A 27,855-nucleotide genomic window follows, 5' to 3' on the forward strand; every position below is an offset into this window, starting at 1 on the left:
ACCACACGGAGGCCTTCAAACCAGACCAACAAGTTCAGCGACTCCCCGACTCGTGGGTCTGAGGACGCCGCCGAGCCTCGGCCCAGCCGGCCTCCTGTCTGTGGGTGTTTGAGTGCTGAGAGTTTTGTGGATGTATGTGAACGTTCTGTGTTGAAACAGCAGCTTTGGACTCAGTAACGCCAGGAAAAACCAAGAGCTCCTTTATTTGTGACTTCCACTAAAAAACTGATGAAAATATGTTTGCCAGGGTTCTGACTGTTAACAGATTATTAAATAATGAAAATAATCGTTTAAATATTCATTTAAACAATCCTTTTAGGTCTACATTTCCTTTACACTGACTTCTTGGTATATGCACAAGTATTTTGGGTGAATATACCATTAAGCCTGATGTTCAAGGGTTCTTCTGGGAATATACCATTAAACCAACCTTTTCGGTAAATGTTCCAAGATGTTGGGTAGAATATACCATCAGATCAACCTTTTAGGTCTACATTGGAAGAGTTTAGAGTAGAATATTACTCCAAACCATCCTTTAGGTCTACATTTAAGGTGGAATACTCCTTTACACCAAGATATTTTGGTCTACATTGAAGGATTTTAGCTTGAATATTCCTTTTTAACGAACTTTTTAAGTTTATGTTCAAGGATGTTGGGTGGAATATACCATCAGACCAACCTCCAAGGTCTACAGTAGGGAATTTTAGGTGGAATATACCATTAAACTCACCTTTTAGGCCTACATTGGAGGATTTTAGGTGGAATTTTCTTCCAAACCCTCTTTTAGTCTACATTTAAGGATGTTTAGGATGGTATATTCTTCCAAAACAACTTCTCAGGTCTACATTTCAGGTGGAATATTCCTTTTACCCAGCCCCTCAGGTCTCTGAGGATTTTGGATGGAATACTTGGTTAAACCAACATTTTAGGTGCATGTCCAAGGATTTTTGGTGGAATGTTCCTTTAAGGTGAATGTTTGAGGACCTTGTAGGTGAAATAATTCCTGAAACCAACCTTTTAGATCAACATTCAAAGATTTAAGGTGGAATATTCCTTTAAACCGACCTAAATTTCATGTTTTGATCATTATCAAGTGAGAAACCTCAATCCAGACTCCTCATAATGATGTTTGAGATTTATGCTGCTGTTATTTGTTTAGTCCAGACTAAATGACAGAAATCCACAACTGTAAATTTATTTCAGGACTCAGTTATTAAATGTCAAAACATTGTCCTCTTTTTGTGTTGTTCCTCGGAGACCCTAGACAGCCGGGTCGTAATGTTTTTTGAGCAACACACCATACTATGACGTTTTTACAATGATGGTTCTACTATGAAACCAGTTTGACATGTTCAGGTGTTCTTTGTGTGAAAACTCAGAGATTTCAGGTATCAGAAGGTGGTTTTCAACTTTCTTTGTTAACTTTCTGCCTCAACTTTAAATTAAATTTACTTCACTAACCCAGCCCTCTGGACTTCCAGTAAGCTGTGTTCCTATTGGCTGTCCAGGTGGCTGCTTGGTGTTATCAGGAACACCTGAGCACCTCAGTGTCTTCCTGCTTTATTTGGCTGCAGACAAACATTTCCTCTGTTTCTCTTCACCACTGAACCGGGTTTGGCTCCATTGCTTTAGTTGGTTCTTTAGGCGTTGGCTTGCAGCTTCCAGCAGTAAAATCGTCTTTAATGTGTCTCTTGGTGTGTTTTAGGGCTTTGTACTGGATAGTTGTCTTGGTAAATGTGGTTCTTTAGCCACAGTTAGCACATGGTGCTGATGTTTGCAGTGATTAGTGGATTTGGTGCAGCTGAGTTGTGTCTTTATCTTGGCTGTAGTGAGTCTTTAGAGGTGTTTGGTCAGACACATTCTGTATTCTTGTTTGAGAACCAGCGTTGGTTGTCCAGAAGGTAAGAGTTCCTGTCCTGATTCTCTGTTCTCAGAGGTTCTCTGGTAGGCTGCAGGAGACTTTAGCGTTTGGGTTGTACTAGTTTGGTTTTTGTATAGTTTCATTTGGACGACTATCTTGAGGCCCCTCCATGTGGTTTAGTGAGGTTTTCTGTAACAGTTCTACAAAGCAACCTGCAGCAGAAGAGACTTTGAGAGTTTTTAGGAAGTTCTGGAGACCAGACTTTAGAGCAGCAGAAACATTTGTCAGCAGTCTGAGCAGGAGAAGGTGAGCTTCAGAGTAGAAATGAGACAGAAACCTTCTTGACCCGTGTGGTGAGGTCCTGTACCAAGAGTTTGAGCAGGTTGTGAAGAATCTGTAGTTCTTTGGTCTGAAAGCACAAGAAGAGTCGACTCATTAAAGGAGAAAACAGGAGATATTGTTGGTTCTTCTGTCGCTCTGCAGTTTCCTTAGACTGAATATCAAATTTATATTTTAAATGATTTCCCATGTGAGCCCAAGAAGACTTCAATAAACTCCCTCCATCCCCTGGACACAACATATTTTATTACCATGTTAAATCTTTTTTTGAAATGTTTTTGAGTTTTAATCATAGTTTTAGCATAGTTTTTTTTCTCTTTGCTTGTTTAGTTTTGTCATCTGTGTCAAAGGTGCTAAACAAATAAAGTTGAATTGATAAACTGAATAATTGACTAACTCATGATTGTGACAACAGAAGTATTTTCATTGTGATTTAAGGGTTTATTTCATTTTTAAGGTTGGGGTTAAAATCTTGGCAGAAAAAGATTAAAGAAATAAACTACATAACAAAAAGCAAATCAAAGGGAAAAAAATTTAATACAATAAAACTTTTAAAAAGTTTTATTATTAAAAAGTATTTTTAAATGTTTAATTATCGAAAGTATTTTATCTGTAATTTTTAATATTTGTATTTGAAAAATTTTGTTTAATTTCATAATTACATGTATTGTATCTTGTTTATCTGAGTCAATATTTTGTCTGTTTAATATAATGTAATTGTATTTAATGTTTAACTATATTAAACAGACAAAATATTGAATTAGATAAACAAGATACAATACATGTAATTATGAAATTAAACAAAATTTTAAAAATACAAATATTAAAAATTACAGATAAAATACTTTCGATAATTAAACATTTAAAAAATAAAATTAAACAAGAAGAATATTAAACATTTAAAAAAAATACAAAACATTTAATTAGTTATTAAACCTTTAAAAAGACAAAATATTGAATTAAAAAATTTAATGTTTAATTAGAAAATTACATCTTAAAGACAATAAAACTTCAAATAGGAATTAAACAGAAAATACAACGAAGCATTTAAAAAGAAAATTAAACATTAAAAGGTAGTAAAACATTTAAAAAGAAAAACCTTAAAGATTTCATCAAAAATTAAATATTGGGAAAGAAAAAAAAATTCAAACAAGCCGATAAAACATTTGAAAAAACAATTAAACATTAAAAAGACAAAACATTTCGAAATCAAGTCAGACATTAGAAAAGAATAAAAGGTGAGAAAAGAGCAAAACTAAACATTTAAGAAGAATCAAACTAAAGAGAAAACATTTGAAAAGACACCAGTTAGACTTTAGAAGATCAAATTAAACAGAAGAGACAATAAAACGATCAAAAAGAGCAAAAACAGATAAAAGTCTTTCTAGTCTGAAATGAAAACATCAAGTTGTTTCTTCAAACATTTCCTCTTTCTATGTTCTTGGTTTGATTGTGGACAGATTTACTAAGTGCTCATTTCAGAAAACTGCTTTCCAGATAAAGTCTACTAGTAGTTGAAGGCATTGATCAAACTAATGTTACCTTCTGATCTCCACAAACTTTACTGTTCAGTGAAGAGAATCAAAGTTTGTTGAGGATTTCTAAAAAACCCACAGGTGAAGGTCTGAGAAGAACTCAGATCAATGGTCTAAATGTGAAATCAAGACTCATGGTGACAAGTTTTAAGGCTTCTGTTAACCATAAAGTTCAAACCAACAGTGAAGTACTGAGAAACTTTTAAAATTTTAGTCCTCAGACTGTCTGAAGGTTCAAACTAACAGAGAACTACTCAAGAACTTTTAGGTTTTCAGTCCTCAGACTGTCTAAAGGTTCAAACTAACAGAGAACTACTCAGAAACTTAGAACGTATCAGTCCTCAGACTGTCTGAAAGTTAGATCTAACAGAGAACTACTGTGGGACTTAGAAAATTTCAGCCCTCAGACTGTGTGAAAGCTCAGGTCCTGAGGACTCGGGAGGTGTGGAGGCTTTGAAAAGTCTTGGAACTGAGGGTTCAACCCTCCATCACAAAGGCAGAAGTCCAACCTCCTGAGAAAAATGGTCGAGAAAAGAGAAAGTTAAAAAAAAAACTCGAAAACGACAAAAAATAGATGATAAATGCGCAAAAAAAAGAAGAATTAGTATCTGAGCGAGTAGCTCAGGAGGATAAGAAGAGGACTACCAAGTGGAAGGTCGCAGGTTCAAGACCCACGACCGGCAGTTTTCTTTCTTTGTCTTTGTCAGAATTTTGAGAAAACTTAAGAAGTGTCTGGTCTTGAACCAGCGACCTGCAGCTCCATAGGCGAATCCTTAACTCACTGAGCTACAGATCAGATACAAAGAAATAATTTCGTCGTCCCTTTGACATCGTAGTTTCTGAAGTCACCACATGGGTGGAGCCAAGGCGGAGTCTGGGTGGAGTCAGGGCGGAGAGTAGGCGGGGAGGTGGGTGGCGGCCTCCCCCCTCTACTCCCCCACCTCCCCCCACCACCCACCACACCTTCCCCCGCCCGACGAGTTTTTTGAAAATCTGAGTCTCGAGAGGTTTTCCCGAGTTTCTGGAGATTCCACCAGGTCGGAGGCAGAACAAGTTGTCATGAAGAGGTGTTGAAGTCGGCCAGGATGGACTGACTTTTTACAGCGACTAGAAGGAAGACGACTAGAAGAGCAGGTCTTTAACCACCATCCATAAAATCCATGGAGTCGCTCCAGAGAAATGAAAGGTCAACTTTTATCAACCTCCATCCAGATGTTCAACTTGATATCTTTACTTTGACATTTTTAGCACCACAAACCTTTAGTATCACACTTTATTATCATTTATTAGGACTTTAATGGAATCCACCAGCAGACTTAGTTTTTGTTGTCAAACTTTATTCTTGTCGCTGTGGCACTGCAGTATTTAAAACTGTTCCTTCTATTTGACCTCATGTTTATTAGTTTTAGTGGAGAAAGTTATTTTAGTTGTCGATTAATCTCTTAAAAACAATAATAAATTGGATTAGTCAAGAGGTTTAAATTTCTTACTTTGTCATATTTTAAATATGACAAAAAATATAAAGTGTCTTGAGACAATTTGACCTGTATTTGGCGTTATATAAATAAAATTGAATTCAAATTGTATGTATCTTGTAATGTTGGAGTAATTCAGCCATATATGTTGGAAAACACATTTTCTTTGACCATTAATCTGTAGATTGTTTTCTCCAGTAATTCATTTCTTGTTTTGGTTTATAAAATGTCAAACCCAAATATATTCAGTTTACTGTCATAAAAACCAAAAAGATTTACATTCATGATGCAGGAATCAGGCAGTTTTTCACTTTTTATCTTAGTTTAGTCAGAAAGATAGTTGATAATGTGTGAATTGTTGCAGCTTGTGAGTCGTAAAAGGTTTTAATCTTTGGGGCCGAGTGTCAGAAAACATTTAGAAACCAACATCAACAAAACAAAGATTTGAACACCATTAAAGGGAAATCCAACTTTTGCATGACAATGTCTAATTAAAGGACATTTATTTCCAACGTAAATGTGTGATATTCATCTTCTGGAGCTTTCTCTTCACATCATCTTCCACCTGGACTGGTTTGGTCGGGAGCATGTGCAACAAACATTTGAAAAACTGCACGTTAACATCAGTGAATGACACTGAAGTTTAATCTCTACATAAATGAGACTGAGTCTGGATGTGCTGCTCTGTCATTAACTCCTAAGTTTAGGGAAAGTTCAAACAAAAGAGGACAGTTCAGATAAGTCTTGAGAATGAGCTTATTCTGAACAAACATCTCAGACTTTCTGAGCTTCAGCACCTCTAGCAAGATATTTTAACAACAAGCAACTCAAGAGATCCAGAAGTTGGAGAGAGTTAGCTTTAGCTGAGCCAAAGAACATGTGGGACGCTAACCTAGCAAACATTTCAGACTTTCCTCTGTGAATTCTGAGAAATAATTTCGTATTTAATGACAGCTACACATCTTAACTCAGTCTCATTAAAACAGACTCTAATTCAGTGTCATCCATCCATATTAAAGTGCAGTTACCCAAAATGTTTGTTGCATGAGCTCCAACAAAACCTGTCCAGGTAGAAGGCCACTTTGACAAACAGGAAGTGGAAGATTCCAAGCAGATTTATAGAAGGGGGAACCAGACTGTACTAAGTGTGGGTGAGTATAGAGGGGTGTTTTGTGGGTTTTTAAGGCTGATAATGATTATTAGTGAGACATTTGAAGTCGATATTCATTTGCAGTAAATGAAAGTATTTATAATCTTGGAGTTAAACTTACAAGAAAACAAACTTTAACAGATAACTTTGTTGATATGTTTTTGTTTTTTTTTACAGATGTTAAGTTAAAGGAGTTTTATTCGTGACGTATAACCAATCAAATCACTCCAGAAGACAGAGCGACCACAGGTAGATAAAGGTTCAGAGCCAAAGTAGCACCATTTTTAAATGTATTTATTACCGTAAATCAGTAAAAAATAAAATACTTCTAATCAGTAAATCAGTCAGCCCACAATTACTACAATTCTACAATGTATGTCTCTTTCCTTTGACTTGTTATTTGTACAATATATGATGTATATGATGGTGCTTTTTCATACCAAAGGCTATACTATGATGTTTTCTAAGAGACATACGATGCTACTCTGTTTGTTCTGGCTCTGGGCCACTGCACTCCTCCTCTGTTGTTTTCTGGATTGTACTCAGCTGCATGCCTTCGTCCACCCGGCCTCCGTTGACTCGTCCCGCCTGCCGTCTCTGGAGCTGAAGCTGGATTGGAACAGACCAAAGTACAGTCCAATCACGATGCCAGCTGCCTCTCAAAAGGCTCCTTCATCTGGCAGGTGGCAGCACTTCTTCTGAGGGGAAGCTGAGCTGGCCCGGCAGAACTTTGGAGATGTGTTCCAGTGGTTGGTGGATGTCTGGGGAGATAGAGAGGGAACTTTGAATTGTTCAGAAAGGAAAACAGGGAACCCATTGGTAGTTTTAGTTTAGGGTGCTACTGCGGTGTGTTTTTGGGCTTGAAGAGGTGAACAGGAAGAGTTTTTTTCGTATTGATTACGTTTTACTTTGTTCCTGGTTGGAATGCCCATCAATGTTAACGTGCAGTTCACTTTTAGTTCTGTTTATTTATTTTTATTTTACAAACACCCATTTGCTTTTAACCCCCTCACATGTTGTGTTATTGTAAAATTCCTCTTTCAAATAAATACTCGTCTAACCCTCTGGAAACCAGCGTTTGAACTGTTTTTGTGTTGCTCCTCACCTACTTCAGACAGCTGAGACACAACGTTTTGTGGACCAAAGGCTATACTATGACGTTTTTTGGACCAAAGGCTATACTATGACATTTTTAAGAGCGACATGCTATAGTATGACTTTTTTTGGGTGACATGCTATACTAAGACATTTTTAGAGCGACATGCTATACTATGACGTTTGTAGAGCGACATGCTATACTGTGACGTTTCAAGAGCGACATGCTATACCATGACGTTTTTTGGACGACATGCTAAACAATGACGTTTTTTGGACGACATGCTAAACAATGACGTTTTTTGAGCCACATGCTATACTATGACCTTTTTAGAGCGACATGCTATACTGTGACGTTTCAAGAGCGACATGCTATACGATGACGTTTTTTGGACAACATGCTATACTCTGACGTTTTTTGGGTGACATGCTATACTATGACTTTTTTAGAGTGACATGCTATACTATGACAATTTTAGAGCGACATGCGATACTATGATGTTTTTAGAGCCACGTGCTATACTCTGACGTTTTTAGAGCAACATGCTATACTATGACCTTTTTAGAGCAACATGCTATACTATGACGCTTTTAGAGCGACATGCTATACTATGACATTTCAAGAGCAACATGCTATACGATGACATTTCAAGAGCAACATGCTATACGATGACGTTTTTTGGATGACATGCTATACTATGACGTTTTTAGAGCGACATGCTATATTATGAAGTTTTTAGAGCGACATGCTATATTATGACGTTTTTTGGGCGACATGCTATATGATGAAGTTTTTAGAGCGACATGCTAAACTATGACGATTTTAGAGCGAAATGCTATACTATGACATTTTTAGAGCGACATGCTATACTATGACGTTTTTAGAGCGACATACTATACTACGATGTTTTAAGAGCGACATGCTATACTGTGACGTTTTCAGAGCGACATACTATACTACGATGTTTTAAGAGCGACATGCTATACTATGACGTTTTTAGAGCGACATGCTATACTATGATGTTTTAAGAGCGACATGCTATACTATGATGTTTTTTTGGACAACAGGCTAAACTATAACGTTTTTTGGGCGACATGCTATACTATGACCATTTTAGAGCAACATGCTATACCATGACGTTTTTAGAGCAACATGCTATACTATGACGTTTTTAGAGCGACATGCTATATGATGACGTTTTTAGAGCGACATGCTATATTATGAAGTTTTTAGAGCGACATGCTAAACTATGACGTTTTTAGAGCGAAATGCTATACTATGACATTTTTAGAGCGACATGCTATACTGTGACGTTTTCAGAGCGACATACTATACTACGATGTTTTAAGAGCGACATGCTATACTATGACGTTTTTAGAGCGACATGCTATACTATGATGTTTTAAGAGCGACATGCTATACTATGATGTTTTTTGGACGACAGGCTAAACTATAACGTTTTTTGGGCGACATGCTATACTATGACGTTTTTAGAGCAACATGCTATACTATGACGTTTTTAGAGCGACATGCTATATGATGACGTTTTTAGAGCGACATGCTATACTATGACGTTTTTAGAGCAACATGGTATACTATGACGTTTTTAGAGCAACATGCTATACTATGACGTTTTTAGAGCGACATGCTATATGATGACGTTTTTAGAGCGACATGCTATACTATGACGTTTTTAGAGCGACATGCTATACTACGACGCTTTTTGGACCAAAGGCTATACTATGACGTTTTTAGATCGACATGCTATAGTATGACGTTTTTAGAGCGATATGCTATACTATGACATTTTTAGAGCCACATGCTATACTGTGACGTTTCAAGAGTGACACGCTATACGTTAGGGCTGGGCGATAAATCGATTTTATCGATTAATTCGAGTTTGTACTTAATGTCAATTTGTTTTTATGAAAATCGATTTTCTCATCAACATCCGCCACCAGCGCCTGCCACTGGGCTCCCGTAGTTCAGAGTGCGCGCCCCCCTAGCCCCGCGCTTGATACACAGACAACATGGCGGCGAGCGGAGCAGATCTAAAGGCGTGTGTCCACTAGATACGATTTTCCCGCACGACAACGCACCGCATTTGAAAATCACACGGACGGCAATCGGTCACCAGCGGACCACAACATGGTCACATGACAGCGCTGAGCAACAGCAGGCCGCTACGTGGTCACGTGACCGAGCTTTCAGCTGGACAGTCCGCCAGACAAGTCGGATAAACATAGCGGCTTGTCAGCAAACTTTCCCTTTTATTTCAAAAAACACGTCAGCGAAAAGTATTTCTGAAAGCATTTGAAGCGAGAAATAATCTGCAGCAGCTGAATCTGTCCTCATTTTAGGTCACCGACGCCTAGTTTAGAAGTTTGAGGACAGTTTCACGATGCGTGGAATCTCCGCACGCCGCATGCAATTTGCATAAAGTAGAAGTCAGTCTACTTTATGCAAATGGGCTGCAGCCCTCTCCAGGTAAAAACGCACGGCAACTGGACCAGCATGCCACATGCGGCGCATTTCCAGCTGCGATCCGGTGTGTTTACCCGGAGAGGGCTGCAGCTCATTTGCATAAAGTAGACTGGACTCCAGCATGCAGAGATTAGGTAGGGGGTTAAAAAAAAATCGGGTAAATTGGGATTTTTTGTGAAAAAATTTGAGAATTTTTTTTTAGGCCATATCGCCCAGCCCTACTATACATTGACGTTTCAAGAGCAACATGTTATACGATGACGTTTTTTGGACGACATGCTACACAATGACGTTTTTAGAGCAACATACTATACGTTGACGTTTTTTGGACCAAAGGCTATACTATGACGTTTTTTGGGCGACATGCTAAACTATGATGTTTGTTGGACCAAAGGCTATACTATGATGTTTTGTTGGACAACATGCTATGCTGTGACGTTTTTAGACCAACGGCTATACTATCACGTTTTTAGAGTGACATGCTATACTATGATATTTTGTTGAACAACATGCTATACTATGACGTTTGTTGGACCAAAAGCTATACTATGACATTTTTTGAGCGAAATGCTATACTATGACGTTTTTAAAGCGATATGCTATACCATGACGTTTTTAGACCAAAGGCTATACTATGACATTTTTAGAGCGACATGCTATACTATGACAATTTTAGAGTGACATGCTATACTATGACGTTTTTTGGGTGACGTGCTATACTATGACGTTTTTAGAGCGACATGCTATACTATAATGTTTTTAGAGCGACATGCTATACCATGATGTTTTTTGGATGACATGCTATACTATGACGTTTTTGGGTGACATGCTATACTATAGGCTTTTTAAATTCACATATTACTGTGACTTTTTTTGTTTTTGTTTTTTTTAGCAACATATAAGAATTTGAACAGTTTTAAAAATTACTATACTTTTACTTGTGCAATGAAATATTATTCTATGGCATTTTTTAGACGACATATACTCTGATGTTTTCTTGAAAAACATACTATTTTGCACTATGACATTTTTTGAACCACATATCATACATGACAATTTTAGGCAACATCCTATCATTTTGCACTTTTTGAACCACATAATAATCAGTTGGGTTTTTTTTGCCGACATGCTATACTATGAACCACAGGCCATACTATGTTATTCTTGAAAAGTATACTGTACTTTGACATTTTCTGACCTACATCCTATACTATGGCGTTATACACAGAGTGCTTTGGTTACATGTTGATTTATAATCTAGATTTTTTTCTGTTTTGTTTTTTGACAAGATTACCACAGACCTGACCGTGAACACCGTTGACACCCACCTGAGGGAGACGCTGCCTAAGATCTCAAGGCTGCTTGGTCGTGGTCTTTCTGGTCCTGCTCCAGAACGCCTTCATCAACTATGTCTTCTTTTGAAGAGGCCCTCAGATACTGCAATCTCTGACCTTAAGGAGGAACTGCTACTTTCACTCTGTAACGAGACAGCGGTTATTTTAAAGACCCAGCTCCTGGCGGCTTTGAGTGAAAGTTTAACACCCATCAAAACGGAACTACAGACAGTTAAATCTGAGCTGTTGGTCAGTATTTCAAACATCAAGTCCGACCCGGCTGCCCTAAAGCACGCTGTGGGTGAAACGGAAACTTCACTCTCCACATCACCGACGACATCATCACACTCCAAAGCAGAGCACCTGTCTGCTGAACTTTTAAAAGTGGACTATAAATGTGAAGAATGTGAGCAGCAGCAGACTGTGAGCAGCAGAACAGATGTGATCAGAAAGAAGTCATTTTCTTTTTTCTTTTCTTTCTGGTTGACTTGATTCTGTCAGATGCAGATGTTGGAGCTGATTCTGATCTTTCAGGATAAAAAGCTGCTTTTCCTTCACAGACTTTTCAGGAAATTATTCTCTCAGGTTTTCTCTGCTATTTATATTTTTATCATCTGTGATTATTTCATTATTTCTTTATTCTAAAAATAAAGTTTGCGGCATAAAGACTCATTTAGTTATTTTAATCCTGAAATCTTTGACGTAGCAGAACTAAACTTCCATTTTCCTTCTTGTACTTCTGATACTAGAACTAAACGTATCTTCAACACGGATCATCTGCTTTTAATGAATCAGCAGCAACATCACAACAACAAATGAGACAATTTTCAACAAATTAATGAAACTGATGTCATTTCAAACTATCAGAGTCTGTTTTAGTGTCAAATTAAAGCTGATTGCTGACAACTAGAACATTAACGTTACTGTTTTAATCACATTTAAGTTTCCTGAACGTTACATTAATGTCAACCAGCCACAGTTTTATGAACATAATGAACCACATGACAGGAACACAACACACTTCAGCTGTTTACATGAAACTCAACACATTAGCTTGATGCTACGTTAGCTTTAATCAAGCTGCGACTGAGCAGCTCGCTCGGTTAGCATCGCTAACATTAAAGCTAACATTTACTATGCTAACTTTCTTCTCTGGTCAACACACACTGAAACAAACTCCACCAACATCTGGAGTACATGGCACACATTACATCTGACACTAAAGCTGCATATAAAGTGCATTAAAAGCAGCACCGATACGAAAATAAACATTTACTTACCGAACTATTAGAGTCCTTTCAGTGTCTGCTGGTAGAATCAGCCGAAGGTAGAAAACTGGTTAAAACAAGCCAACGGGCAGGAAAACTGTCTGTGGAAAATGTTGTGCTGCTCCACCGATAAATAAACAGTTATTATATCAGAATTAATCCAAATGAGGAGAGCAGAGTCTCTGCTGCCTCCTCCATAGGACCTGTCAATCATTCCAGACCGGACTGTCAATCAAATAGTCCCGCCCCCTGGCTTCGCAAAACTTTAACGCTCTATAAAAAAATCGATATTGATTTATTTTAAGATCGGCCACCTGATCTCTCATTCTGACCATGAAAACTCATGAAAAAAAAATGTATGTACAGTCTATGCACCGTACTCTGTTTGGCTCCACACTTCCTGATGACAATTTCCGGTCTGAGAAAATGAAAAAACTGACCTTTTTTCGTTTCTGTCTCTTACTGATTTTACTTTCTTGTTATTCTAAATATAAAACGAAAATAAAAGCATTTTAAAAAAAAACGTATATCCCTTTTTGATCATGAAAAGGAAAAATGCCTTGTATTTCAATTTTAATTTTTGTATTTTAAAACGAAAATCAAATAACCACTCGTTTTTTGTTTATACCCGTTTCAGAACGGAAAATCCAATTACCAGATCCGTACACGTGCCCAGATTGCTAAGTTTCGTAATATTTTAAATGCAGAACTTTTACATGCAATTGTGTATTTCTGCAGTGTGGAATTTGTAGTTTTACTTTAGTCCAGAATCTTACTACTTCCTCCTCCCCTAGACATTTATCATAATACGAATTCAAAACTGATACTTTAATCTGGTGTGATTACTCTTCATTTAAATATCACAAGTATAAATGTTACCAGATCATTAAACACACATCATTACCAATAGCTTTCCTGGGATTAATGTCCAGGACATACAGCGAAGAATTAAATCATTTCAATTAGTGTATGAGTAAGCAGAGGATGGATTTATTTATATTTCAGTGCTGCAGACTAATTGTGTTATTTGGAAACCCCCAGACAAGAAAACACACCGCTAAACATGCCCTAAATGACTGTGACTGAGGGTTTTATTCTACTGTCAGTAAACCACACATCATCCACTAGAGGTCAGCATGTGACAGCATTTCAGTGTCTTCAGTTGTGTTCTGAATCTGCAGATTCAGGACCTGAACCCACTACCTGACCAGGATTTATAAACAGAAAACACAACAGGACAGAAGGAGCCTTGCAGCTTTGTGTGAGTTGTGTGTCAACAGTAAATTTCTGCATTGTAACCAAACAGCAGCTCTCTGTTTTCAGCAGGTCGATTGTGAGTCTTAATGGATCCACTTTCTGGCTCATGCAACTGCTTCAACAAAAGGGTGAGACAGGGGCAACGTCTCCGATGGAGGCGGCTCAACGTGGACACACCGGCTCTGAGAGGGATCAGACCTGTGACCCTGTGACAATGGGACAATCTGTAACTGCCAGCCCACCCTGCCACTTAAAAAACACACTGCAAACACTGAAGAGAGCCTGGCACTGGACCTCAGATGGGTCATTTCCAAATATGTGACTTCAACAACTGCATTTATAGGACACTTGAGACACTTCTGGGGGGAAAAAAGACAAGATGATAAACCAAAAAATAGAAAAAGGGAAAAAATGAGCACACACCTTGCTTTAAATAAAAAGAAACAAAAAAGATTTGAAACAGATTAAAACTGAAACAAGGGATTAAAGCAGGAGACTAACTGCAGCTTTCACTTTTTGGGCTGCGTGTGTGGCCACAGAACAGATGCACATTTCCATAGAGGAGTGAACAAAAGGGAGAAGAAGAAAAAAAGTTTCTGTGTGTGTTCCTGACAGCCGGTTAAAGCAACAGGAACCAAACTCCTAAAAGGAAACTTCCAAATGTGGCAGTTTTTGGGGTGCTTTTGGAACATGCATTATTGATGGACTGCAGATGGTACTACATGTTAGAACAATGATGCTTTCTAAAAATCAAAAAGAACTTCTACAACAATATGCAGTCGGCTTCTTGTTTGAAACTCTCCAAGAAGTCGTCGCCGGTGTGATTATCCTCTGCAGAATCAGTGCATTAGTGCACTTATATACTGTGAATAACCACTGGACAAAATGTGGCATGACGAGACAAATAAACCTGTCAAAATAACTACGGCGATAAATCAGAGGATTGACATGATATTTGCATTGATCCACTTCAGTGAGTACAGCTCACTGAACAGGAATCCAACAGCTGCTTCTTTCCTTTTGATTTATTCTTCAAAGAGAAATGCTGGCAGATATTTTCCCTCCAGCAAATCTGGAAGCAAACAAATCCCTGCTATTATCAAATTCAATTCTTAATTAGTAGCGCAAAATACGTTGTTGGTTATTCAACAGCCATTAGATGAAAACTTAAATTGTGTGGTTTTGCATTGCTGCTAAACTACCTGGGGTATACACATGCACCAGACAGCATTTATGAACACGTATCAACTATCATTTGCACATTCCGCATTGGTTCAACGTTCTTTTTTAGCGCAGACTGACTGACTGTGCTACAAAGAGTGGGCTCTGTGGAAGCACAATAATATCTATTGAAGCAGCCAGTAGAGTCTCAGATCAGGAATTGTGATTTTCTGCCAGGATAGTAGTTTGTGATCAGCTGTGGCAAAAGAAGCACAGCATTTATTTTTAGCCTGTTTCTTGTCGGTGATATGAATAACTCTAAAAGCTGCTGCCTTTTGTGCAAATTGTGTTTGAAGCAAGACATCACTAAGAACAGTGTGGTTCAGTAGTCACCTCTGGAGGCAAATTATACTATAGAGAAACCGATTTATACCTTAAACATCAGTATAATGTGTACAGCAGTGACGGAAGAAGTATTTAGATTCTTTACTGAAGTACAAATACTGCATTGCACATGAAAAATCCTGCTTAATTAAAAGCACAAATGTAGTTAAAGCACTATATAAGTACAGTATAAGAAGAAAAAACTAAGCTCTGATATGCAAATCTGGTTTCAGTTTGCTGATTTTTTCACTAATCATTTATTTTTGGTGAAATATCAAATCATTTGAAGCTTTAAAAAAAAAAAATGAAACCATGTGAGAAGTTTAGAGGGAAACAACTAACAGATGTCTAAATAGTGACCTCGACTACACATGGCTTTATGTAAGACATCCAAAGCCACAAAAGGTGGAAACTGCTAATTTTAAAATCTGTCGTATTTTTAAAGTTTTTAGTTAAAAAAAAAATCTTAATCTTAAAGTAACTACAGCTGTTAAATAAATGTAGGTGATGAGACAGTACAAATTTTCCTCTATAGTGGGGTAGAGGTCCAAAATAGCATAAAATGGACCTGAGTAAATGTACTACAGTTGACCTCAACCCTAAAAAAGTGCCATTTTAGCTCCAGTTTAAAATGAAGGAACCATTCAATAACTTGATAAATGCAATACAGTAAATTCAGCCATTCCAAATGAATTACTCACTCACCTATGTTGGCAGCAGAACTGTTTACCAGAACCTACAATAACTGACTGGCACATTATCACAATATAAAGCTGATGTGTCCATGTATCCATGGCTGCTGAATCTGTACATGTTGTGTAGACATAGAGAAAAATGGAAGGCCATAATTCTCTTTTCAGCTCTGGTTTGGTGTTGTACAAGTAGTGTAAAGTGGTTATTTACCAACTAACAGCTGAAGAAAACACTGACAAAAGCTTCAAGAGTGCAGCAAAACAGGAAAAGTGCCGACTGGAAAAGTTTAAGTTGAGAGATGCTAAAACCAAAGAGCTTTATGAAAACTGGAGAGTGACAAATGATTCCTGCTCAAGTGTCAACTTCCAGAGCACCAACTCCAACTGCAGTTCCTTGAACGGCCACTTAAGGCTGCCTGAGAACGTGTCAATCATCATAAACCCTCATGTTAAAATGCCCAACTTTACAGTTGAATAAACATGTTTACAGCTTGGCATAAAAAATGTTTTTGGTTTCTATAGCTTATTTTCCCATTCATAGGTACTTTACAAGAGCTGGATTTCTGTATAACTTAATTGGTTCAATTGTATTGAGGCTTAAAGTTACGTATAAATAAGGGCGTTTAAATGACAGGTGGGTGTCACCACAGGACAGTCGATGGTCCAGAGATGTTTGCATTATTTGCCTCATCTCCACAAAAGCTCCACCTCTTTGCTTAATTTTGGATCGTTCAAATGTTAGGTAGCTGCCAAGATGGCATTGACTGGAGCCACAACACTGAACTTCAAAACTGCTGTTCAGGAAACCTGTTGGTGGCATCATGGAGGGTTCAGCCTTTATATGCTGTTTATGTTCCTTCTGCATACATATAATCTTTTGAACCACTGATGAGAGTAGCCAGAGCTATTGATAGTTATGTACAGCACAATGAGTTTTGAGCAGTCATCATGCAACCATTATCATCCTGTAATAGCCAGAAACTGACAAAATCAGCAGCAAAATATCATGAACAATGCAACCATGCAATGCAACCTCAATGGTGAACATAAAGCATGTTTGACAACACCAACAAAAATTTAAAATGTAGAAGCTTCAAAAAGAAGAATTTATGAAGGAGCTGTTGGTTTGCATTAAATTTCACGGAGGTTTCTAGAGAATTGGCTGGTGAGCGTACGCACAGCAAACATTTTCTTCATGAAATGTAAATAATGTGTAACATTACGCCAAGAGTCAGAATGCAGCAGGCTGTGTACCAATAATTACTGCTCCAAGGTAATTTGATATTTTTTCCTTATTGAGCTGCTGTACATCAAATCATAATGTGGCCCTGCACACCCACACAAGTGTTTTCACTTCCACTCTGATTAGATCCTCCGATTCCGCTCAGGTTGACAGTAGGCAGAGATGGGTATCACACGAGCTCCTCAAATCCCGTTACCAAATAAAAGAATACAAATAAAAGTCAAAAATTCAAAAAAGGACAAGTAGTTGATTAAAAGTTTTTAAGTACAGGCGGATCTAAAGGTGCCAGAAAACAAAGGAGGGAGTGATCAACATGTCGAAACGCCCACACAGTCCTAAGGAGAGGTCTAATGAGTCAAAGTAGAAACACCTGTATGACTGTACCACACTGTGTCCAGCGTCTACATGTGGGCACAATGATCCAAATATAAAGCACATTTAACTGGGATTAATTTATAGCGTGCAAAAGCCTACTGTGCCTCATTCTGCACCAGGCTATTTAGAGACCACACGTGATGCTGAGGCAAAGTTTTATAAATCATGGCATCATTTAACCAGCACTGCCTGAGTCCCACACATGGAAATGAAGAGCAAAACTATTTTTGTTTAGTTTAGTTTTGCAGCTAGGAAGGCACACTGGCCTCTAAAGGTAAGATAAACACTACCCTCACCGTTTCTTCTCTTTCAAAACATCTTCTGCTGCTCTTTTTCACAGCTTTGAGACATGTTTTCTTCTGTTGGTGGATAAAAGTGTTGATGAGCTGGACGCTGAATAGGCACAGTGAGTGTAAGTTCTCTTTATAAAGTATAAATAGGCTGCAAGTACTGAAGTTAATGATGGCTGGTGATTCCATTAAGCTGCTTCAGTGTCAGGATCCCGGTATTATTTTTATGTGGTCACACTATCATGGCCCAGGTGCATTACAGCAGATAAGGTTGGACTATATAACAGACCAGCGATGCAGTGAAGAATGCAGAGTTATGAACTCACTGAACCCCAAAATATGCTGATGGGTTTGAAAGGCATGTTGCCTTTTAAAAAATCATGAAAATGACACCATTTTTTAGAGCCAGACTGTAAAAAAAGAAAGAATAGTTGAATTTCTAACTTTTCTACAGTCTTTGAACTGTTCATCTGTGATGAGCTGTTTCATTGGGAACATTACCTAAATCTAAGCTTTAAATCACAATATGTCTCCAAAATTGCTTTAACCTACAAGTGTCATTAAAAAATTTTTAAAATAAACAATTTGCTCTAACCCGATTCTGTCAAAAACAAAATATTCTGCGCTCCTCACTGCAACCATGGAATCATCAGTGACTCAGCTATGACCAACAATCACATGGCAAAAATTCTGAGATTTTGGCTGAATTGCAGATCATATTGATCATATTACCCAGCAGATAGGAGACAAATATAGAAACAAATTAAAAATGTAAGCTGTGAAATATCTAAAGTATGTAGAGAGACCTTTTTTTCCCCGAAATGGAGCACACGTGGGCACTTGGGAAAATGATGTACATCTGGATTCTAGGATTTTCAGATTTTCAGTAAATAAAGAAAGAAATTCAGTTTTTGTTTTTTTCTATTTATTGGACATTCTTGAGTTCCCTCTACTGTTTCTATAGAGGTGCAGATTTTATGTTGCAGTGAAAATGAGTCCACACTGAGGAAAAATGCGATAGGAGGGAATAAATCAGCCAGAAATGGCTTGGGGTTCAGAGGGTTCAAAAGGAAAAGTAACTATTTCTGAGTATTTATTTCACGTTCAAAAAGGGTTCCTCCCCTGTCTGTAGTCTTTGTGCAAAACAAGCCTTGGACTCTATTGTCTCTACAAAGAACAAAAAGTGTCTCGTCTGACTGTGGGTAGCACAGCAAACAAGCTTTTTCCTCAAAATGGTGTATTTTCTTGTCAATTCCAGCACTGCTTGCAGAGAGAATCAGACTTCTACTGCAGAAAAAAATCTGACTTGCTGAACCTGTCAAAGAGGGGAAAAAAATGACATTTTTTTTAGTGTCAGGTAAAAAATAAAGAAAGAAAAAACATATTTCCCTGGCAGATTTGTTTTGAGATCCACAACATGTGAACAACTGTACAGTGTGTTGTAAATCTACTGCAGCCCGTGTCCTCTTTGAAGTAACATCAGTTGACTAAAAGAGAGTTAAGTTTTTCACTTGTGTTCCTCTTCTGTGCGCTGCATTCTCGTGATAATCATGTTCATGTGAGGAATCCTATTTCCTATTTCTACTCCAGTCTGTTTTGAGTTAGTTCATTACTACAGTGAGTGCGCTGCGCTTGTGAACATTTTTTGGAATGGAGAGCATCGTTTGACCTCGCTGTGCCGTGCATGAGATGTCAGCGTGGCCTTTGGCACGCATGTTGTATAGACTTACACACACACACACACAAAGCACACAGCCACACAAAATCCCTGCTGCAGTCTTTTCAATACATCCAGCCTGATTCACGTTAACCCATAAAACATGTCTGACATATTAATCAGGTCTGCATGTGGGGGTAGCTCTACTATTGCACTGCCGTTCAGGGGAGGGCTCTCATTGGGCCGTCTTACGCATCCTAGCGGCCAATAAGAGAAGGCTGAATCACTCCTCTCCTAGCAACAAGACTCCTTTTCTCTGAGCGGTGCAATCAGCAAACTGACACCCATAATTTTACAATATCAACAGCTTCGCCGCCGAAGCAGGGAAACACAAGATTGTCCCTTTTCCACATCTCGGGAACATCTTTGTTTTCTGTCCTCCTGTTTTCCCCTCTCCCTCCTCTTCTCCATCTTGGCTGCTGCTATGTCTCTGAGTGCATTCAGGCAGCTCCTGTCTTACCATCTTAAAGGAACAGCCCTGCATATTTAAGGTTTTTTTTCTCTCTCTCTCTCTCTCTCTCTCGGTTCAGGGGCATTGTGGGTAATGGTCTGTACTTGTTGACCTCACAGCGCTGAATGGCGGGGCCTCTCTCAGGAGGGAGAAGGAATACCTTGGCACAGAGCTATCATTTCCCCGAGACACTACCAACCTCTCAGCTATGAGCTTCTCTGTGCAGACGTTGCAGTCGTAGCTCGGCTTGTTTAACAGTTTCAACAAACAAGAAAATAATAAAAGAGAAGGCTGAATATTTTGAGATGCAGTTATCTTCTAAAATAGAAGTTACACAAACAAGAGATGAAAGACAGGAATGAGGAAATGTCATGTTGGATGAAATGGAAGCTTGATTCAAGGTTTGCTGCGATCTTTAATGACTTGGCTGCGGCTCTTGCACAGCACCTGTTGCCAGGCTACAACGCTGCACGTGTACATGGCTGTCCGACCCCTGACCCTCGGTGCATTCCTGTCCTTGCCCCTCTGGGAGTTGGGGAGAGCAGAGCACATGTTACTTGTCTGCACAGCAGCCTCAGACAGCCAGAAATACACTGAATTTTTCAGCTATTGTATGGCTCATAGCGAGCTCAGGTGTGGGTCACAGTACGCTGGGTTAAGAGTCTGCGTGTATTTTTTTAATACATACAAAAAAAAAAAAAAAAATTATATATTTATTTTTTTAAATTTTTTTATTTTTATATATATATATATATATACATATATATGCATGCATATACATACAAAGCAAACAAGCTAGCAGTCTCAGTCTTCAGACTCTACTGACATTAGACGAGGAAGCTGCACAGTTGGATATCTGAGGAGAGATGCCTGCACTCAAGTACAAAGACTCCGTCTCATGGCTGTGTGAAATTTGACATGAGGCAATTGCAGGGACAGTCCCACACTTGCTAGACTTCTCAAATTTAGCAGAACAATATCTCATGGCTATTATAGGTCAATTGGGGTGGGATACAGAAAGCGTCTGGCAGGTTGAGAAGCAGATAATTAACTAGCCATATGACCTCCTGTCGTTTTCGGCATCTTCCGTCGAGTCTCTGAATTGTCTAACAGCAGGAACAACATCCCCCACAAAGCTCATTTAGCCCAGTTTCAATGAAGATGGACAAGGAGAAAGCACTCTCTCTTTGAAGTGTGTTCCCTCCATCCTGCGTCTGCCCCACCTCCTGTCCAGCGGATCAAACCGTTACAGTAGGAGCAGCTCGAACACACAACCCCTGTTCAACCTTAGGTGACCCTTGCTCGCATCAGACCCGCCCTCCTCTGGAGGAATGCTGCTGATGGGAGTTTTTAATATTCGCCGGCACTGTGTGCCCTCAAATTTGGCGGTGCGGCGTTAACACAAGCTGACACCGCAGATTAGCCACAGACATCAGGAATGCCGCGGCCTTTTTGTGCCACGTGGACTTTGGCCAAAAGAGCCTTTGGTTGCAATGGCCACAGAGACCTGCGAAAAAAACAGTCCATGACAGGAAGATGGACTCCTCAGCGTGGTCGTCTTTAATGCTAGCTAGCCAGCCAGCTACAGGTGCATTTAAGTTGAGACAGAAAAGATGAAAACATGGTGCTGATGATGAAGGCCGCCGTGAGATTTCATGATACTTAAAACCAAACTTTAACTAACATGATGAGCTTTGTTAAACTGCTGAGAACCACTGCGATTACATGGAACGCTGAGAAGAAGGCCACAAGCAAACATGACCCAGCAAGAGCAGGATTAAGGGTGGATTGTTTTGGATGCCTTCATTCTTATGCAGCAAATCCATTCAATGGGTGTTGCTACAAACTGTGTTCATCTTTACTGGAGGATCTCGGTGGATCAACAGTGTGGATGTGCAAGAAACTTCCTGGCTATCCGAGTAGTTGCAACTAGAACTAAAGGAAAACTTAAACTGACCTGATGCCACACGGACTCAAAAACAACAGAAATCGTTGACAAAAACTCAACATGCATGACAACAGTTTTTGAAAACTTGAAGTGTGATTCAATCCTTTAAGCTGCGTTGAAACTGAGCAGCTTTAGGTATTTATCAGCAGATGTACCGAGACAAACTCCCTCAGCCCACACTGATCTGGTTTGATGATAGTATGAATAGCAAATAGACTGTTGAGACGTGAGCGTGACGAGGCAGTCAGTTGATGTTCAAAGCATGTTATTTACGTGCAGCACATTTCAAAGGTTGCATCACAGGTATGTTAAAATGTACTGACCTCACAGGGCAACCCGATAGTCGAGCGGTTCAGGTGTGTAATGACATGGATGTTAATGTTCTGAGCAGCGAGGCTCTGGCATGAAACAGAGCAGTGTGTCATTTTCCTGTTATTTTCATGCATATTTTCTTTGTCTCTTCACTATCCCTTTCAATAAAGGCACAAAACAAATATATATGTGTGAAAAAATATATATACACTGCTCTCTCTGCTGTGCTTTTATTACAGCGAGTTAGAAATGGAAACAAATATGTTCACTGAAGAAAAAGATGCGCTGGGGAGTGACTGGATGTTTGCACTGTGGGAGATCCACCGACAGAATTATTCAGTTTAATTCAGTTTTGTTTCATTTAAATAAATGCCCTGGTTTTCATCTAGTGTTACATGAGAAGTAAAAGTACGAGTTAAAAAAAAAAAAACTCTAACAAATAGTGACAATGATGACCCAGGTTCTTTATCTGGCAGATATTTCATCCATGGGTGAGTCTGAATAAGGTGATTATCATTATTACTCTGTGCAATTCTGCTCAGTGACACCAGAGTAAAAACTGTTTTATAGAGAAAGTAAATCTCTTAAAGACCAGTGAGTTATTTAACTCTCTGAAACTTAAAACCCACCAGCAGATTTGTAAGGTATGCTCTCTTTAAAAAAACAAACAAACAAACAAACAAACCAGGAATTACACAATTTATCAGAGCCAGAAACTGTAAAAACACAAAAAGAACTTTTAACTTCAAATTTGGTACTCGAACTAAGCGTGTGCGACATACAGTTCTGTCAGGAAAATTAACCAAATCTGCACCCTAAAATTGTGATATTTAATTAAAATTACTTTATTCTCCATGTCTCATTTAAAAATCAAAATGAACCGTTTGCACCAGTTCTGAAAAAACAAAACAAAACATGAATGGCTCGGCTGTGACCAACAACCATGTGACTAAAATGCAGAGATTTTTCAGCTGAACTGCAGGCTGTGTCTACTCAGAGAAGACACTAAACAACAAGAGGAAACCAGAACATACTGGATCTATAAAATAAATAGAATCGGCATACGCATGAACAAGTTGTTGGAAGAGACATTCAGCATGATGAAATATCCAATGAAAAATGCACAGTAGAGGTTGTAAAAATGCAAGTAGTCAAATATCTGCGGTATGTAGAGTCATCATTTTATCCTGCAGCATTGGTAACACCTGTGAGCACTTGGAAATATTTTCCACATGCTGATTCCAGGTTTTTTCAATTTTTGTACTAAAATATCTATAGAAATTCAACCTTCGTTTTTTTCCTGGTATTACAACTTCTACACAGCACAAAAGAAATTCTTGAGTTCTCTTTGCTTCTAGTCATGGTTGTGCTACTCCCACAGAGGTGCTGGACTTTATATTGCAGTGAAAAATGAGCCCACAGTGTAAAAACAGAATACAAATGTGACAGGAGCAAAAGATGCCCACATTTTCAAACACAAATCAGCTAAGTGGCAAATTTGTGGTTGTATTCAAGCAAACAGTTCCTGCAAACCTTCTGGTTCCTGCTTATTTCTACATGTTTGCCTGCATTCTGCTGCTCTCTGTAATTACTGTACAGTAGGAAAAGGACGACTTTTCTAAAATGTTTTAACTAAATTCTACGTGGGAGGCCTCAGCTTCTGTTTCAGTTATTTTCAGATACAGTTTTAGTAGAAGAATGTTTGTCCAAGCTGTGATTTTTTTTTTTTTGTTTGAAACCCTTTTGGCCAACATGCAACGCTGGCCAAGCAGCGCAGGAGGAGCTTTCAGTCATTAATATTGAAATGATAGCTGTATTAGCACTAATGCACTCACTCACAGACTGAGCAGGTAATCAAGACAATAAACAATAATGATTTACAACTTGTAGAGGCTCTTTTACACGAACGATAGATTTAAATGTACACATTTTATTTTCTTCTTTAGAAGTGGTGACACTGAAGCAGATATTTAAGTCCTGCTTCAATCTGGATGTTTCATGAGCAGGTTTCCTGTAAATTACCAGTCAATTCATGAGAAAACAGCCAATCTGAAGTCAGAAATGAACTTCATGTGGCCCTCTGGACACCATCGACCACCAATAGATTTACTGACTGAGTGGAATGAATTTGTAGCTCAGACTGAGACAACACCAAGGAACCTGAAGCACTTTGCTGCTGCACCTGAGTGACTTTGGATATGCTGTTTGCTTTTTAATACAGCTGTTCATAAAGCAGCATATTGGCTAATTACACTACTACCAAACAAACTACCAAATAAAAATCAAAACATAAGAGGCTGCAGTAAAACAGTAAAACCACCAAGTGCAATATCTGCAGGGAAGGAGAAGTGAAGGGTGCTTTCTGTAGGCGCTCTGACCTCACTTAAAAAATAAACAAGATGAGAAGATTGCACGGCTCTGTAGATCTGCCGAGTCTACCGACGACAGATCTTGTCCTTGTCATCATTAAATGTCAAGATGTGAAAGGAAAATTACCCAGATGAAAGGTTTCAAGCACTTTACCAATGAGAGACACAGGCTGATAAATTAATAACCAACATTTGACTTTTATGCAAATCCGTGACATTTTAAAATATTAGAAATAGTGGCTACACAAGCAGCAACAGTCTTTTACTAACTCACATGTGAATCAGTTTTAGTCCCCAGTCAAAAGTTTTAATAAAACACAGATACTGTTTAAAAAACTTAGATTGTTGCTCATTTCAGTATTAACGTTTAATCATGTAAACAAGAACTTAAAATAGCTCTCAGTGGCTTTATGTGGCATTTTGTCACTGAAAACGAGGAGGTCAGGATGACAACAAGTTAACTAATAATATTTCAATTCCACTTTTTAGGACTGTCGCGATTACTCGTCATAATTAATGACGTCCATGCTCAAAATAAGTCAATATTTCAAACTAACGCATGGTTTTTCAGTGTTGTCTCTAAAATACTCAGATTTATTATTGTTTTTCTTTATTATCATGATGTCATTGTTGCATCATGACGTCATTTAAGGCTCCAGTCATTGGTCAACTGCATTCATTGAAACATTTTAACTGCTACAGTCTGATGGAGGCACTTTGTGTCCAAATTCACATCCCTTCTCAACTGAATTGCTCTGGAATTTTTTTGTTTTGCATCGAGGTGTAACAAATCAAATAAAACCACAGCTTGGTCATTTTAGCAATGACAGTTGAAGTATCAGTGGAAAAAACAATCTTGAATTGATATCAGATGGACTTTATAATGATAAGAGGTTAAAAGTAAAGGTAATGAAGTTACCCTTTAAATAAAACTCATACAGCGGCAGCAGTCCAATCCTAGACCTTGAAAGTATGGGATTACTTTGAATTCTTACAAACAAGACACTATGCAAAGTTTTATGGCATATTACAGCAGCACGACTGCAACACAAGAGCACCTGAAGAGAAAGAGAAAACACACAGGTGCTATTCTGGAAGATACATCGCCAGAAAACACAAACCAGCTGCAGCCTTTATTATATTTTGTCCTTGGAGCTGTTAAATGACTTCATAATGCTCAAAAGTAAAAAATAAAATGAACTTAATTGAAATGGTTGATTTTGGATTTTTTAGGAAAATGAATTGTTTAGATTCATCAATAGAAAAATTGCCTTTTGTGGCACCTGACAGCTTTATAATTTTTTCAAGATTTGGTTTTAAAAGAGAGAAAGAGACTAATCATGGTAAAAAAATAAAAATAAAAAATAAAAAAAAACTCCAAAGGACCATTGAAAGATTAATAAACAGTTATTAATTGTTTGCATATTTTTGACAGCATATATTTATTCTATCACAGACTGAAAACTGTGTACAACTGGAGGCTGTCATTACTCTACACACAGGTGCAGCATAGATTGTAGGTTATCGATGTTTTGTACCTGCAGTCATATTATTATTTGTCACATGTGCTGTATTTTGAGATCAGCATTGTTTATCTCAGCCTCATCTAATCCATAAAGTACATGTACAAGCACAGGAGCACATAATGTCTAATGGAGGTGTAGCACCGGTAGTTACAACCCATCACTTTATCACCAAGCCGCTCTTTGACACCACAAACGCGACATAAATGCGTCCGGGATCATCCCCGACCTCCATATACAAGAGTGTGAAAATGACAGACTGGATCAATACTTTGTTTAGCCTGAGAGCAGCTGCTGACGGGGAGCTGAGATCACAAGAGCTCAGTTTCAACGACCACACTAGCAGCTGCACGGAGATGCTCAATGCAGGGAAGGGACCTGAGTTGGGCGGATGCCTCGTGTGGCGAAAAAGCTCCATCTGCTCCCTCGAGTCTTGGACCGTTCTTCAGCATCAGACTCATTTTTGAAAAGTTGCCCGGGTGTTTGTTATTTAAGCGTGCGGCCACAGATCACCTCAGAGCTCAAACTGTCCGGACTGTTCGAGGTGCCAGTCATATGTGAACGCGCTCGCGTGGCGGAAATCAAATTATTTATATGACTGTTACTTAATTGCATCAAATCACATGAAACAGCAACAGGCGAGAGGAAAAGATGGAGGCAAACTGCAGAGCTCACTGTGAGGATGGGGGGAAAGAGTTTGCCTCAGAGTCTTTATGCTTCAAAAAAAAAAAAAAAGATCACATGCAGAGCCTCGGTCTCATTTCTATGGCAACCTGAATGCTATTATCGTACCTTGCCATTCATTATGAAAGGAGCTGGGAAACAGGGAGGAAAAGTAATGAATGGGCAAAAAGGAAAAAAAAAACCTCAACTATGCAGCGTAGCACAGGAAAGTTCACTGACAGCATTAAGAGTTTATTGATGCAAAGGATTTTCTGTTGCCTGACCATGACTGAGTGGGTGTTAGGAAAACATGACATCAGAAACTGAAAAAACAAGTCAAGTGATGATGAAACAGGTCAGACATTATCAGTAACATGACGCTAAACATGTGCATCAGCGCTGCAGAGGTGGCAATAGGTGTTGATAACATGTATGGTTGGTGCTTCCAGCTGCATCACGTGTGTTTGACAGTTATTGGATTTAGAGGGTGTAGGGTTTGGAAAAGTTGTTTTTTTTGTCTGTTTGATCAAAGAAGTCAAATGTCTTCTGAATTAGTGACCACAAAAGCAAAAACAACTTGATTTTACACAACATATCTACAAGAGAGTCTGCAAGAAATTTTAAAAGAAGCTTGATGTCATTTAACATAACAAAACAATCATCCCAACTTAATATGAGACATATTATGGGTGGAACCAGAAATCTATCTTTAGAAACTGTATTTGTTACAGTCGTGTTCATTCATGCTCATTTGTTAAAGAGCTGCACTGTCTGGCACTGAATTAAGTCTGACACGCATGCACCATACAGACAGAAGTAGTCAAAACCCAAAGAGCAATTGTTGCTTTTTTTCTGAAGCGCTGATGCATGTTGATGCAGGTTGACACGAAAAAATTAGACAATGGTGGATCCAGCTGAAGAAGACTGT

General features: G+C 38.5%; 2 long non-coding RNA genes across 3 annotated transcripts in view; both read right to left on the reverse strand.

Annotated features, from left to right (window-relative positions):
* Nucleotides 1-179: 179 nt before the first annotated feature.
* The window catches only part of LOC118470984 (uncharacterized), an 81,496-nt gene continuing 53,820 nt past the window's right edge, over nt 180-27,855 (reverse strand). Inside the window, exon 4 of the long non-coding RNA XR_004848190.2 lies at nt 180-2,270. This is a non-coding gene — a long non-coding RNA (uncharacterized LOC118470984). The remainder of the gene's footprint in view (nt 2,271-27,855) is intronic.
* LOC129350527 (uncharacterized) lies at nt 6,807-14,154 on the reverse strand. Of its 2 annotated transcripts, XR_008603964.1 has the most exons (3): nt 12,555-14,069; nt 11,269-11,417; nt 6,807-7,121 (listed from the first exon to the last, which is right to left on the reverse strand). It is a non-coding gene; the product is annotated as an uncharacterized LOC129350527 (long non-coding RNA). The 2 variants fall into 2 exon arrangements; XR_008603963.1 differs by having other exon boundaries at nt 11,269-14,154.

Source organism: Amphiprion ocellaris, chromosome 14, assembly GCF_022539595.1.
Source record: "Amphiprion ocellaris isolate individual 3 ecotype Okinawa chromosome 14, ASM2253959v1, whole genome shotgun sequence".
In the NCBI taxonomy this organism is placed as follows: Eukaryota; Metazoa; Chordata; class Actinopteri; family Pomacentridae; genus Amphiprion; species Amphiprion ocellaris.